The 14,125-nt window shown below is 44.3% G+C and overlaps 1 long non-coding RNA gene across 1 annotated transcript in view; it reads left to right on the top strand.

The window, feature by feature from the left end:
* The first annotated feature begins 3,273 nt into the window (after positions 1-3,273).
* LOC145721388 (uncharacterized) overlaps positions 3,274-14,125 on the top strand; it is a 185,703-nt gene continuing 174,851 nt past the window's right edge. The window contains exons 1-2 of the long non-coding RNA XR_014145061.1: positions 3,274-6,935; positions 7,036-9,907. This is a non-coding gene — a long non-coding RNA (uncharacterized LOC145721388). The remainder of the gene's footprint in view (positions 6,936-7,035; positions 9,908-14,125) is intronic.

The raw sequence follows: 14,125 nt of genomic DNA, 5'->3' as shown, positions 1-14,125 counted from the left end.
TTTTTTTAAAGATTTTATTTATTTATTTGAGACAGAGAGAATGAGAGAGAGAGAGCACATGAGAGGGGGGAGGGTCAGAGGCAGAAGCAGGCTCCCTGCCGAGCAGGGAGCCCGATGCGGGACTCGATCCAGGGACTCCAGGATCATGACCTGAGCCGAAGGCAGTCGCTTAACCAACTGAGCCACCCAGGCGCCCCAATTCTTTTTTTTTTTTTAAGACTGTATTTATTTGACAGAGAGCAAGCATGCAGCAGGGGGAGCTGCAGAGGGAGAGGGAGAAGCAGGCTCCCTGATGAGAGGGAGGGGCTGGATCCTAGGATCCCAGGCTCATGACCTGAGCTGAAGGCAGATGCTCAACTGACTGAGCCACCAGGTGCCCCTCAAATAAATCTCAAAAGAAAAAAATGGGGGTACCTGGGTGGCTCAGTCGTTAAGCGACTGCCTTCGGCTCAGGTCATGATCCCGGGGTCCTGGGATCGAGCCCCAAATCGGGCTCCCTGCTCTGCAGGAAGCCTGCTTTCCCTCTCCCACTCCCCCTGCTTGTGTTCCCTCTCACACTGTGTCTCTGTCAAATAAATAAATAAAATTTAGGGTTGCCTGGGTGGCTCAGTCGTTAAGTGTCTGCCTTCAGCTCAGGTCATGATCCCGGAGTCCTGGGATCGAGCCCCGCATCAGGCTCCCTGTTCGGCGGGAAGCCTGCTTCTCCCTCTCTCACTCCCCCTGGTTGTGTTCCCGCTCTCACTGTGTCTCTCTCTATCAAATAAATAAAATCTTTAAAATAAATAAATAAATAAAATTTAAAAAAAATGATACATGATTCTTAATGTTCCCATGTGCGGACTAGTATATAGATGTCATCCTTTATTCTTCACAATAACTTTGTTAAATAGGGATTATTGTTATCCCCATTTTGTTGAGGTTTTTTTTAAGATTTTATTTATTTGTCAGAGAGCACAAGCGGGGGAGCGGCAGGCAGAGGGAGAAGCAGGCTCCCTGCTGAGCAAGGAGCCCAATGTAGGACTCCATCCCAGGACCCTGGGATCATGACCAGACGCTTAACCGACTGAGCCACCCAGGTGTCCCATGTTATCCCCATTTTACAGTCTGTCACCCAGCTAATAAATGGCAAGTGCAGATTGTCTGAGGAAAGCTAGTGGTGTCCCCATTACACCTTGTCATCCTTTCATAAGTTCTTCTGGTGGGATGTGCCCATGTTGAGTAGAAACACCCAGCCCCCTCAGTCTATGTATTTGGAGCCTGTCTGGCCCCAGGAAGTGGGCCATTTCAGTTGATGATTTAAACATTATCCTATCCTGAACTCTGATTTGCATTTATCTTTGTGTGTCAAAGCATATCTTTATCTATCTGATCCACCAGCTAGGTTGCACTCCTTTAGAGAAAGGACCTTGGTTTCACTATTTATTTCTCCTCTTCCTGAGTTTTTGGTATAGTGTCTGGTATGTATTATAAACATGGTCCACATTTTGGTGCTTCTCCTGTAAGCCATCCATAAGGTCTGGTATACAATAAGTATTTTATAATTATTTATAATCTATAAGCAGTGAAACTATGGGAAGGCAACAGCAATGATGAGGAAAATATGAACAGGTCTTAAACTAGCTACAGAGACCATAAGGACAACATTTTTTTTAACTTCTACATGGTTGTAGCTAGAGTTCTTGTCTGGAATAAGCTTGTAACCAGAGTGCTTAATAAATGTTAATTACTGTCTGACTTGTCTGCATGTGGTGCGTGAACTGATACTTTGGATCTTTGTGCTTCATTCCGTTCCTGATAATTATTTTAGACATCACTCCGTCTACTTCATACGTACAGGAATGTTCTGAGGATACTTGAGATGGCATCTAGCTTACATTTACTCAGCAGTAGTTTCAAAGGACCACAAAGCAGTCCAGTGACATGATCCAGCCTCTCAGCCTTACAGATCTTCATGTAGATTAAGTCCCTCAGACCTTTTTCCTAGGCAGAAATCCTCCTGCAACCAAAGCAAGCCCAGTTACTGTACTCCTCTTCCTTCCATTTTCATAATTTATAAGGGAATTAGACCAGTGAATTAAACGGGTTCCGCACTTAGTTTTTCAGCATCAAGAATACTCAGGAGTCGGGCGCCTGGGTGGCTCAGTCGGTTGGGCGTCTGCCTTCGGCTCAGGTCATGATCCCAGGGTCCTGGGATCGAGTCCCGCATCGGGCTCCCTGCTCAGCCAGGAGCCTGCTTCTCCCTCTCCCACTCCCCCTGCTTGTGTTCCCTCTCTCGCTGTCTCTCTCTGTCAAATAAATAAATAAAATCTTAAAAAAAAAAAAAGAATACTCAGGAGTCATATCTGTGGGCGCTGCTGCCAGAGGACTCATTCGTAATTTCTTACAGTGCAGCGTCATACTGATCTGATATCCCCTTATCCCTCAATTTCTTTATTTCTTTTATTTATATTTTCTTCAGCTCTCCCAACCAGAAGACAAGGGGAATAGCCACTAACATTTATAGAGCTCTTGCTGTGTGCCCCAAACTGTGCTGAACGTTCTTTTCCAAAAGTTCTTTGTGGTACAAACGAGAAAACTAAGGCTTCCAGATGTTAAGCAACTTGGCCCAAGGTCACATGGCTAATCAGTGGCAGATCCAGGACTAGAACCCAAGTTTTCTGACTCCCTGTTTCTCATGTTTTTCATTTCATTATTGCCCCCTAAAGAGAAAGTTAAAATTCAAATTATATTTTCTCTCTAACGAGAAAAATTAAGTTCTAAGGAATAATATTTTATTGGGTGATGATAAATACAAACCATGGTAATATTGAAGATGGTTTCATCACTTTTAAGAATGGGCGGTTAGGGCGCTTGGGTGGCTCAGTCCTTAGGCGCCTGCCTTCGTCTCAGGTCTTGATCCCAGGGCCCTGGGATTGAGCCCTGCATCGGGTTCCCTGCTCGGAGGGGAGCCTGCTTCTCCCTCTTCCACTCCCCCTGCTTGTGTTCCTTCTCTCGTTTTGTCGCTCTCTGTCAAATAAATAAATAAAATCTTAAAAAAAAAAAGAATGGGTGGTCACAGTCAAAGCACTGCCTCAAACCACCTCACTATATTGCTATTCTCAGGGTGGTTAAGGATGTGCCTCTCCCTCTCGCTGTTTTTTTGTTTTTTGTTTTTTTTTAAGATTTTATTTCTTTGACAGAGAGCGACACAGTGAGAGAGGGAACACAAGCAGGTGGAGTGGGAGAGGGAGAAGCAGGCCTCCCGCTGAGCAGGGAGCCCGATGCGGGGCTCGATCCCAGGATCCTGGGACCATGACCTGAGCTGAAGGCAGACGCGTGATGACTAAGCCACCCAGGCGCCCTCCCTCTCACTATTTATATCATTCTCTTTTCCCTGTTTAGTGTACAGCAGAGCTGTTAGGCTGAAAAAAAAGATATTTGGTAGTTTTCAAAATTAATTCATAAGTTTACCTCCTTTACAATTTCTTAAACCATGGGAAAGTTTTGGTTTTTGCCTCTGAGAAGCCTGGGTAGTAAAAACACCAGACTAGAAGGCAGAAAGCCCATGTTCAAGTCTTTGCTGCGAACATGTGGGTAGCTTTAGGGAATTCTCCCCAAAAAGGAAGTAGTATCCCTGTTATTTCATGGATACCATTATTGAGAGCTTAAAGGCCTTTCAGATGGAAAACATGATACTATTGTTAAGGTCCCAATCAATGTACAGTCTGGTTTTCACATTATCGTTACTCACTAAACAGTTGTCAAAAGAATGAACAACATTGGGGTGCCTGGGTGGCTCAGTCGTTAAGCGTCTGCCTTCAGCTCAGTTCATGATCCCAAGGTCCTGGGATCGAGCCCCACATCGGGCTCCCTGCTCGGCGGGAAGCCTGCTTGTGTTCCCTCTCTCTCTGTGTGTCTGTCTCTCAAATAAATAAAATCTTAAAAAAAAAAAAAGTATGAACAACATTTGGGGTGCCTGGCTGGCTCAGTTGGTAAAGCATGTGACTCTTGATCTCAGGGTCTGAGTTTGAGCTCCATGTTGGTCAGTAGTTTACTTTAAAAAAACAAAACACGGGCACCTGGCTGGCTCAGTCAGTTAAGTGGCTGACTCTTGATTTCAGCTTAGGTCATGATCTCAGTGTCCTGGGATTGAGCCCCATGTCAGGCTCCACCCTCACTGGGGAGTCTGCAAATAAAGGTTTGTTTGTTTATTTATTTATTTATTTATTTTTAATTAAAAACAAAAAACAGGCACCTGGCTGGCTCAGTCAGTACAGCATGAGACTCTTGATCTCGGGGTTGTAAATTTGAGCCCCATGTTGGGTATAGAGATTACTTAAAGAAAAAAAAGGAACAACACATTTAATTTCAATTAATAAAGCAGGCCTTGCCACTAGCACCCATTTCATAATTCTTTGCTATCATTTGTAAGAAAGATGTAGGCCCACTTTCAGTAATTGTATTTTTCTTTTTTTTTAAGATTTATTTATTTGAGAGAGAGCACAAGCAGGGAGGAGGGGCAGAGGAGAGGGAGTAGCAGACTCCCCACTGAGCAGAGATCCTTAGGCGGGGCACTTGCTGGAGCAAGCAGGAGAGGGAGAGGAGCAGACGCCCCACTGAGCCCAGAGCCCAATGTAGTCCGGGGCTCAATCCCAAGACTCTGAGATCATGACTTGAGTCAAAATGAGTTGAAGCTTAACCGACTGAGCCACCCACGTGCCCCAACTAATATTTTAAATCCAACACTTACCATTACCAAAACATAGCGTAGCAAATGGAAATCTATACAAAACTGAAATGCAGGAAAAAGCAATGAAAAAATTTTTGAGATCAGAAAAACACAATTACTGGGGCACCTGGGTGGCTCAGTAAGTTAGGCATCTGCCTTGGGCTCAGGTCATGATCCCAGGGTCCTGGGATGGAGCCCCGCCTCAGGATCCCATTCACAGGCATATTCAACAAAAGCTAGCCTGTTCCGGAGAGCACATCCTCATCTCATACAGCATTGGTAGAATTTGGGAACAACAATTAGACCCTTGGGAGATGTGTAGAAAATAAAACGCAGGAGTGTTTAGGCAAGAAAACAGGAAACAGTCTGTGAGAGACAATGCCATAAAAACCAAAGATCTCATAATCCGATACATTGGTTTTCCAACTGTTTTTTTAATATTTTATTTATTTGACAGAGAGCAAGTGCAGGAACACAAGCAGGGGGAGTGGGAGAGGGAGAAGCAGGCTTCCCGCTGAGCAGCGAGCCCAGTGTGGGGCTCAATCCCAGGATCCCAGGATCATGACCTGAGCCAAAGGCAAACATTTAACGACTGAGCCACCCAGGCGCCCCCCAACTGTTTTTTAATATGTAGAGTCCTATCTTCAGAAAGTGTTTTACAGGGGCACCTGGCTGGCTCAGTCGGTTAAGTGTCTGCCTTCAGCTCAGGTCATGATCCCAGGGTTCTGGGATCGAGTCTCACATTGGGCTCTTTGCTCAGCTGGGAGCTTGCTTCTCCCTTTCCTGTTCTCCCTGCTTGTGCACTCTCTCTCTGTCAAATAAAATCAGGAAATCCATTTATTTAAGTATTTATTGATTTGTAATTCTGTAGATAGGTTCTACCATTGTGGTAATTTTATACGTGACTAAAAAGAGATACAAAGAGATTAATAACATCAAAAGTCAGGTGGCCTGACACCACAATCTACCATCTTAACCTAAGCTGTGAGTACGGAGCTGCCCAGTTTGAAGGATGGGTCCTTGGTATCACCTGGCACCTCAGAGAACTCTGCAGGGCTCTCTACAGTTTGTACACATGGACCTGATCTGGTCCACTTATTTTACAGTTAGGGAATATGAGTCCAAAGAGAAGTGATTTGCCCATAGTCGTGCAAGTCAGTAAGGCATAATAAGCCTAAACAGGCTGTCATAGCACAACATTTCATAGCATCTCTAAAGATAAAGAGCTTAGAGCATGGTCGTGTTTGGTATCAGGCCACCTTCACCATAAGAGGCAGGTGCTGCCTCATTTGCCCCAGGACTTTAAATAGAGCTTACACGGCCTGAGTTCACATCGGGAGCTGTTGGTGGGGCTGGGCCCACTCCCTGGCTCCCTCAGCACACTGAACTCCACAGATAGCAGTTCTCAAGGTAATATATACTACATGTTTTTTAGAAAATAATGAAATGTTAGCGTTAGCTTTGTGTGTTTTTAGGGATTTTTGTACGGTGTCGATATTGGCCCCCCAAAAGAGAAATCACCTGAATTAGAAATGAGATGTCTAAGGACTTGATCATTAATTCATTCTAAAGCCCAGTGTCCCAGGGAGCAACCTCCTTTGATAGCAGTGTTTAATAAAACCAGACCTGTGAAGGTTTTCTCTAGTAGCATCTTCCCCAATTTTCCTCCCATCATCCCAGATCAACTGAGGTAGTCATTATTTCTGCAGAACACAGCTTCCCAGGGGCTTCACTGAAACCGCTCAAGCTCACAAAATGGCCAGGGGAACGTGTCATTACAAATCAGTACGGACCTTCAGCAGCCATCTCTAACACAGGAACACTCTTCCCCCAAGACCATGTGTCAAATTAAGTGAATTAATAAGGACACATCAAGCCCAGTTTTCTCCTATGGTATTTAACATGTAAAGTACTATCTCCTAAAGCCTGTAGGGTTTTTTTGCCTTGGTGGTATTCTTCCCTTTCTTGAGATGGTGGAGGAGAGCTAAAGAGCTTGATCTATAGATGATCATTACAGATTTTTTACCTCTCACTTGAAGAAAACCCTTTGGATATCTTAAGAGTTAAATTCTACCTCAGCTATATCATATTTGCAACAGAAGTGGGCCGAGAATCCAACATTCTAAGTGCAGGCCACCCTGTCTAGAGAGTGGACAAGCCCTGGGCACATTCTAGATGCTCAATAAATTCTTGATGATTGACTGAATAGGATAACTGAACGGATAAGGTAAATGGCTAAACCCACTGATCCATAACTTATTTTTATCTTCAATCCCTCTCAAGTCAGGCTCAAAGACTTCTAACAACTTCTCTATCCTGTTTTCCAGAGAGATGGTTGCCCAAAGATTGTCAATTTGGGGAGCTCTAAGACAGATCTCTTCTATGAACGCAAAAAATACGGCTTCAAGAAGAGGTGATTGGTGGGTGGCCTCTTCCTCCCACCCAGTGCAGCAGCTGCCAGAAAAGACGCCTACCACAACCAGCACAGAGGGAGTAGGCACAGGGCACCGCCTGAGTGCCTGTTAGTACACGGGCCCCTCTCCACGTTGCCTCTCCTCTTACCCGGAAAAGAAATCTTTCACAGAACACTCTGGCACACCATAGCAGAGAAAAATAGATAGCCTGGTTCATGATTTTTCTTGAATTCAAGAAACAAGCATGTTTTCCAAATTGCTATGTTCTCTCTACACCAAGAGCTTCTGAAACAGGAATAATATCATCTCAGTCTTCTGTTTGAGGAATTGACTGTGAAGCTACCGCAGTGAGAAACCTGTTTTTGGCAGCTGTCCTTGATGAGACATCTGCAGTGTGGTGGGGGGCTCTCCGAACAGTCAGCGTGGGCATTGGATCTTGTAACACTTAGCAGGTGGTGCCTGTTCATGTTATTTTTCTTCTAAGAACTTGGAATCCCTTTCTGTTGCTGTTGTATTAATAAAGCAGGTGTTTCTTTTCTGGTACTTGGTCACAGTCCCAATTTAAGTTTGACTCTAGGAATTTATTTTAGTCACCCAGGAATTTGTGATTCAGAATAGACGTATTGGGATTCATCAAGCACCTTCTTCTCTTATTATTGCTGGAAGGAATTCTAAACCATTGATGCCTTTCGTTATAGATAAATCAAGGTTGTTTTTAGAAACTTACTATTTTTTTCTTCCTGTTCAACTTTTTTTTTTTAAGATTTTATTTATTTATTTGACAGAGCGAGAATAGGAACACAAGCAGGGGGTGTGGGAGAGGGAGAAGCAGGCCTCCCGCTGGGCAGGGAGCCTGACGTGGGGTTCAATCCCAGCACCCTGGGATCATGACCTGAGCCGAAGGCAGACACCCAGTGACCGAGCCACCGAGGCTCCCCTCTTCCTGTTCAACTTTAATTTGAACTGAAGAAATGACTTCCAACCACGGTCACAGGGATGAGACAAATGTGTTCAAACTGATGAGTTCAGAGAACGGAACTTGGTGATTCGTTTCACAAAGTGGACATAAATACATTGAGTATATGTTCCCTTTTTTTATTATTTTCAAGTAAATACACAGAATATGGGCAAATTCAGACGTATCCTTTACCCTAACACAACTATTTACTTTTTCCCTGCTAGAGGTGATCAACAGGTTATCCTAAATAATCGTAATTTGAGACTTTAGTCAAGTGGTCTTTGACACCATAGATTTGAAGCAGGTTTTGAGTCCTTAGGAATACAGAGGCTTGGCCCAAGTTACACTGAAATTTAGCAGCAAAGACAAGGAACAAAGATAGTCTTCTGACTATCAGAGCTTTGGTTTGGATCAACAGAACGCTTGATTAATTGGGATATATTGAGGGTCAAAAATTGAATTAAAATATAATCTCTGCCTTCAAGAAATTGAATAATGAAAGCAGCCAGAAACAGTTTAGAATAACCCAGGGAGGATGCACAAAGGAGGTTCTTGGCCTAGGTTGGGGGCACCTCAGGAAGGCCAGGGGAAGGTCATAGCCACAGGGGTAACGATAATCCTTAAAGCTTTCCTGTCTCATCTCCTACCACTCTTCACACTCTAGCCACTGGGGCTCATTTCAGTTCCTCAACTGCTGCTTTCCTTCCTGCTCAGTGCTTTTTACCTATTAAGCTCTCTCTAATGCTCGGTCCCCCTTTTGTCCAGCTGTTACACATCCTTCAGACCTTAGATAATATTGCCTCAAACGATGCCTCTCCTGACCCCCAATCTACGTTCATTCCTCTTGTTGGAATCCCACATAGCACCATAGCATTTTGTTGATAGTGTTTGGTGATTATTGACAGCCCTCCATTAGGCTGGCTCCATGGTGGCAGTAACCAAGTCTGTTTGGCCCAGCAGGTAGCAGCTCCTCAGTATTAAATGAATAATTGAAGTCAAGATGGATAATAAACTGGGCTTTGAAGGATATATTGGAATCTACAGGCAAAGGGGTGGGTTGGGCAGATAACGACATATGTGTGGGGGAAGCAATCTGAATGGGCAATGTGTTTGGGGAGCTCTCTGAGCAATTCTAAAGTGTGGGTCAGGGGGATTATGGTGTGTCAAAATTGTAGAGACCAAGTAATTTTCAGATTAGAATTTGTCACTGATCCTATAGTAATTTTAGTTTTAATGTGTACTGTAAGTCAAAATGTTTTGTCTGGATAAAAACAAATCAACTTTTAAAATTTGCTTATTAACCACCCTGGTCCACATAACATCTTGCATTTACAAACATCAAAAGCTACTCCTTAGGGGTGCCTGGGTGGCTCAGTCGTTGGGCGTCTGCCTTCGGCTCAGGTCATGGTCCTGGGGTCCTGGGATCAAGCCCCTCATCGGGCTCCCTGCTCAGCTGGAGGCCTGCTTCTCCCTCTCCCACTCCCCCTGCTTGTGTTCCCTCTCTGTCAAAATAAATAAATCTTTTTAAAAATTTAAAAAAAATTAAAGCTACTCCTTAGTTTCAGCAAAACACCACTTTAACTGTGCTCCATCAGACTTAGCGAGCATACCTCTGAAGGGTATTGCAACCGAGTTTAAGATGAATGCCCAGATGATTTCAAGGGCATACCCCACCCCCATGCTCCATTGCTGAATGGAGCAAGTTCAACCTCAACCCAGTGAAGTCTGCTGAACTCTGCTCCTCTCTCACCTAGTTTCATAATCCAGTTGTTGGTTTGTTTCTTTTCTAAGGCCAAGAGAACAATACAACTAATGAGTTAAGAACACGTGATAGGGGCGCCTGGGTGGCTCAGTCGTTAAGCGTCTGCCTTCGGCTCAGGTCATGATCCCAGCGTCCTGGGATCGAGCCCCGTGTCCTGGGATCGAGCCCCGTGTCCTGGGATCGAGCCCCGCGTCCTGGTATCGAGCCCCGCATCAGGCTCCCTGCTCCGCGGGAAGCCTGCTTCTCCCTCTCCCACTCCCCCTGCTTGTGTTCCTTCTCTCCCTGTGTCTCTCTCTGTCAAATAAATAAATAAAATCTTTAAAAAAAAAAAAAAAGAACACCTGTGATAAAGTGAATGGTCTTGAAGTTCACACTTGATCTTAGCCAAAAGGCCGAGAAGCGATTGGTCTTGAAGTTCAAATCCTTAATTGTCTATTTTGGAATTTCAAGTTCAGTCCTCTTCAATTTTAAAAATTAGGATAATAATAGTACCAAATTCTCCGCTGTTGGGAAAACATAACTTACAAACTGAATTTTAACCTCTAACACTATACAATTCTGTGGCGAGAATTAGAAAATGATCTCAGCCAACTGTATATGTCTACAAAAAATCAGAATGGTCTTAAAAATTTTAAGTGTTGGGGCGCCTGGGCGGCTCAGTCGTTGGCTGTCTGCCTTCGGCTCAGGTCATGGTCCCAGGGTCCCGGGGTCCTGGGATCGAGCCCCACATCGGGCTCCCTGCTCTGCGGGGAGCTTGCTTCTCCCTCTCCCACTCCCCCTGCTTGTGTTCCCTCTCTCGCTGTGTATCTTTCTGTCAAATAAATAAATAAAATCTTTAAAAAAAATTTTTTTAAGTGTTTTTCTCCATTGTTAAATAAGCATTACCTGGGGCGCTCAGTTGGTTAAGCATCAGAATCTTGATTTCAGCTCAGGTTATGATCTCAGGGTTGCGGGATCAAGCTTCATGCTGGGCATGGAACCTGCTTAAGATTCTCTCCCTCTGCTCCTCCCGCCTCTAAAAAAAAAGCACTACCTAAAAAATAAACAAGTATACCTACATAGGTCTAGTTGAAATAATTGAACTCATCATGGTCAGCCTGAGAAAGTGGTGCCATTTCCTGGATTTATGGCATTATTATTATTTATTAAGTATTCAGTATTTGATATTGATTTCTAGGTTTTAAAAAGAATAGGTGTCTTCCAGTTTCTCAAATATACTGTACACACATAGTAATTTAATTTCCTTTTTTTTTTTAAAGATTTTATTTATTTATTTGACAGAGAGAGACACAGCGACAGAGGGAACACAAGCAGAGGGAGTGGGGGAGGGAGTAGCAGGCTTCCTGCGGAGCAGGGAGCCCATTGCGGGGCTCGATCCCAGGACCCCGGGATCATGACCTGAGCCGAAGGTAGACGCTTAAAGACTGAGCCACCCAGGCGCCCCTTAATTTCCTTTAAACATTGTCCTCAGGATGCCTGGGTGGTTCAGGCGGTTAAGCGTCTGCCTTCAGCTCAAGTCATGATCCCAGGGTCCTGGGATTGAGTCCCGCATCGGGCTCCCTGCAGAGTGGGGAGTCTACTTCTACCTCTGCTTCTCCTCCTCCCCCTGCTTTTGCTCTCTTGCTCGTTCTCTCTCTGACAAATAAATAAATAAAATCTTTTAAAAAACCAAAATTAAAAAAAAAATAAACATTGCACTCATTCCATGTGCTCTTGCTTTAAAAAAAAAAAAAAAGTGGGGCACCTGGGTGGCTCAGTTGGTTAAGCAACTGCCTTCAGCTCAGGTCATGATCCTGAAGTCCCAAGATTGAGTCCTATGTCAGGCTCCCTGCTCAGTGGGGAGTCTGTTTCTCCCTCTGACCCTCCCCCATCTCGTGCTCGCTCTCTCTCTCTCTCTAATAAATATTTTTTTAAAAATTAGTTAATTTTTGGGGCGCCTGGGTGGCTCAGTCGTTAAGCGTCTGCCTTCGGCTCAGGTCATGATCCCGGGGTCCTGGGATCGAGCCCCACATCAGACTCCCTACTCAGCTGCTCCCCCTGCTTGTGCTGTCAAATAAATAAATAAATAAAAATTTTTTTTAAATGTGTGAGCTTTATAATCAGACCTGTATTTGAATTCTGCTCTGCTGTTGACCTTTAGTGAGTCATTTAGCCTTTCTTTGTTTCTTTTTTCTTATTTATTAAATAAGGATAGGGGCACCTGGGTGGCTCAGTTGGTTGGGCATCTGCCTTCTGCTCCGGTCATGATCTCAAGGTCCTGGGATAGAGACCCGTGTTGGGCTCTCTGCTCAGCGGGGAGTCTGCTTCTCCCTCTCCCTCTGTGCTTGCTTTCTCTCTCAAATAACTAAAATCTTAAAAAAAATTATAAGGATAACAAGGCTTACCTCTTCAGGTTGTAAGGATTAAATTTGACCTTGTAAGTTCCTTACCCTTATGAAGAAGTCTTTACATAAATAGTAGTTCTTTTACAGTGGGTTCCTGCTTTTTCATAGATAAACATTTAAGTCCTGGCATGGAAGGCCCTCGAAATGGTTCCCTCTTCATTTTTAAAATGTTAATGTGTCAGGGGCGCCTGGGTGGCTCAGTCGGTTAAGCGACTGCCTTCGGCTCAGGTCATGATCCTGGAGTCCCGGGATCAAGTCCCGCATCGGGCTCCCTGCTCAGCAGGGAGTCTGCTTCTCCCTCTGACCTTCCTCCTTCTCATGCTCTCTGTCTCTCATTCTCTCTCTCTCAAATAAATAAATAAAATCTTTAAAAAAAAAAAATGTTAATGTGTCAGTATACACCAAGATAGTACATCCACCAGGTGTGGACCTTGGCCTGCAAGTTAGCAGCTTCTAAATTAAGATTGGGGTGCCTGGGTGCGCCCGCGGTTGAGCGGCCCACTCTGGATTTCAGCTGAGGTCATGATCTTGGGGTTGTGAGATCGAGCCCCCCGCCCCGTCATTGGCTTCTGCACTAAGCGCAGAGCCTGCTTGGGATTCTCTCACTCCCTCTCCCTCAGCCCCTCCCCCCACCCCCACCCCTCTCTCTCCAATAAATAAATAAAATCTTTAAGATCAACCAGTTTGTTAACTATACTGGAAATAAAAACAAAAGAAAAAAGAAAATTAACTCCACGGGGAATCAAACTGAACTGACCAAATTTCAGAAAAACGATGTCACCCTATTCTGATCTGCAGCTCTTTAGTAGTAGTTTGAAGCTAGGCATAAAAGTGAAAGATTATTTGCCTTGGTTGAAATTTTCTTGCCTTGCAAAAAAGAACTCCAATTCCCATCTTTCCCCAGTTATTTGGTTGCTTATCAACTCCATCCCAAGTGGCCTGCTGCCACCAAGGCTAAAATGTTGCTTTCTTTGAACACTGCAGTTTCAGTGTCCAGGCAAACCTTTAGTGAGGTTTGTTCTCTCACATTGTTGAATAAATAGCAGTCATTTGCCCTGCATCCAATTACTTCCCTGAAGCCAGTTTTGTTGGGTTTGTCTTTGCTCCTGCCCAGCTGGAGCAGTGGATCTGAAAAAGTCAAATATGAGGAGCTATTTTCTTAGATAACATAAAAGGAACTACAAAATTTTTCACCCTAGCATGTGTGTATGAGAGAGTGACTCACCCCTGAGAGTTAATTGGGGTTAATTATTACCAGCCTGACTTGTCAAGGCAACAAAACATCTGGTACAACTTGCTTACTCTCAGACAGGGGAGTTGCTTCTGAAGCTCACCATTTTGAAAACATGGTGTGTACCTTTCAACATATGATTATTTAAAATGGGAGGGGACTGTGGGATGCTTGAGTGGAATTAAGCTCACAATTAAGCCCTGGCAAGATGAAGTCACACTGAGGAGAGAAAACGTCCTGTCTTCTCCTCGCCACATGACAAATGGACACATCAGCAGTTAAGAATGGTGATTACCTTTCGCCCCTCTATTTTATCCCTTCCTATTTATATGCCAACCCTTTACCCAGAGCTCCCAACTGCCAAGGAGGCTGGATTTCTCAGTTTTGTTTTAGTTAAGTTGCTCAGGCCTGGTGTGTTTCCAGCACTGCAGGGGAGATTAGAACAAAAGCACGAACACGCAGAAATCCTGTGCCTTCTGTCCAGGGATTCTGTGCGCCCTCCCTCAGCCTGCACTGAATTTAGGTAGGAGATGTCTACCCTTTATCTACTTATATGGACTCCATCCCTCCTTCCTGAGATGCCCTAGGAGAATTTCAGTTCACCCTAACCGTTCTTTCTCATCGTTCTTTATAGTAAGGTTTCTTGTTGGGGAATACACACCTAACCG

Source organism: Leptonychotes weddellii, chromosome 5 (genome assembly GCF_054177405.1).
Source record: "Leptonychotes weddellii isolate Sample4059 chromosome 5, ASM5417740v2, whole genome shotgun sequence".
Taxonomy (NCBI): domain Eukaryota; kingdom Metazoa; phylum Chordata; class Mammalia; order Carnivora; family Phocidae; genus Leptonychotes; species Leptonychotes weddellii.
This window is presented reverse-complemented; position numbering and strand designations above follow the sequence as displayed.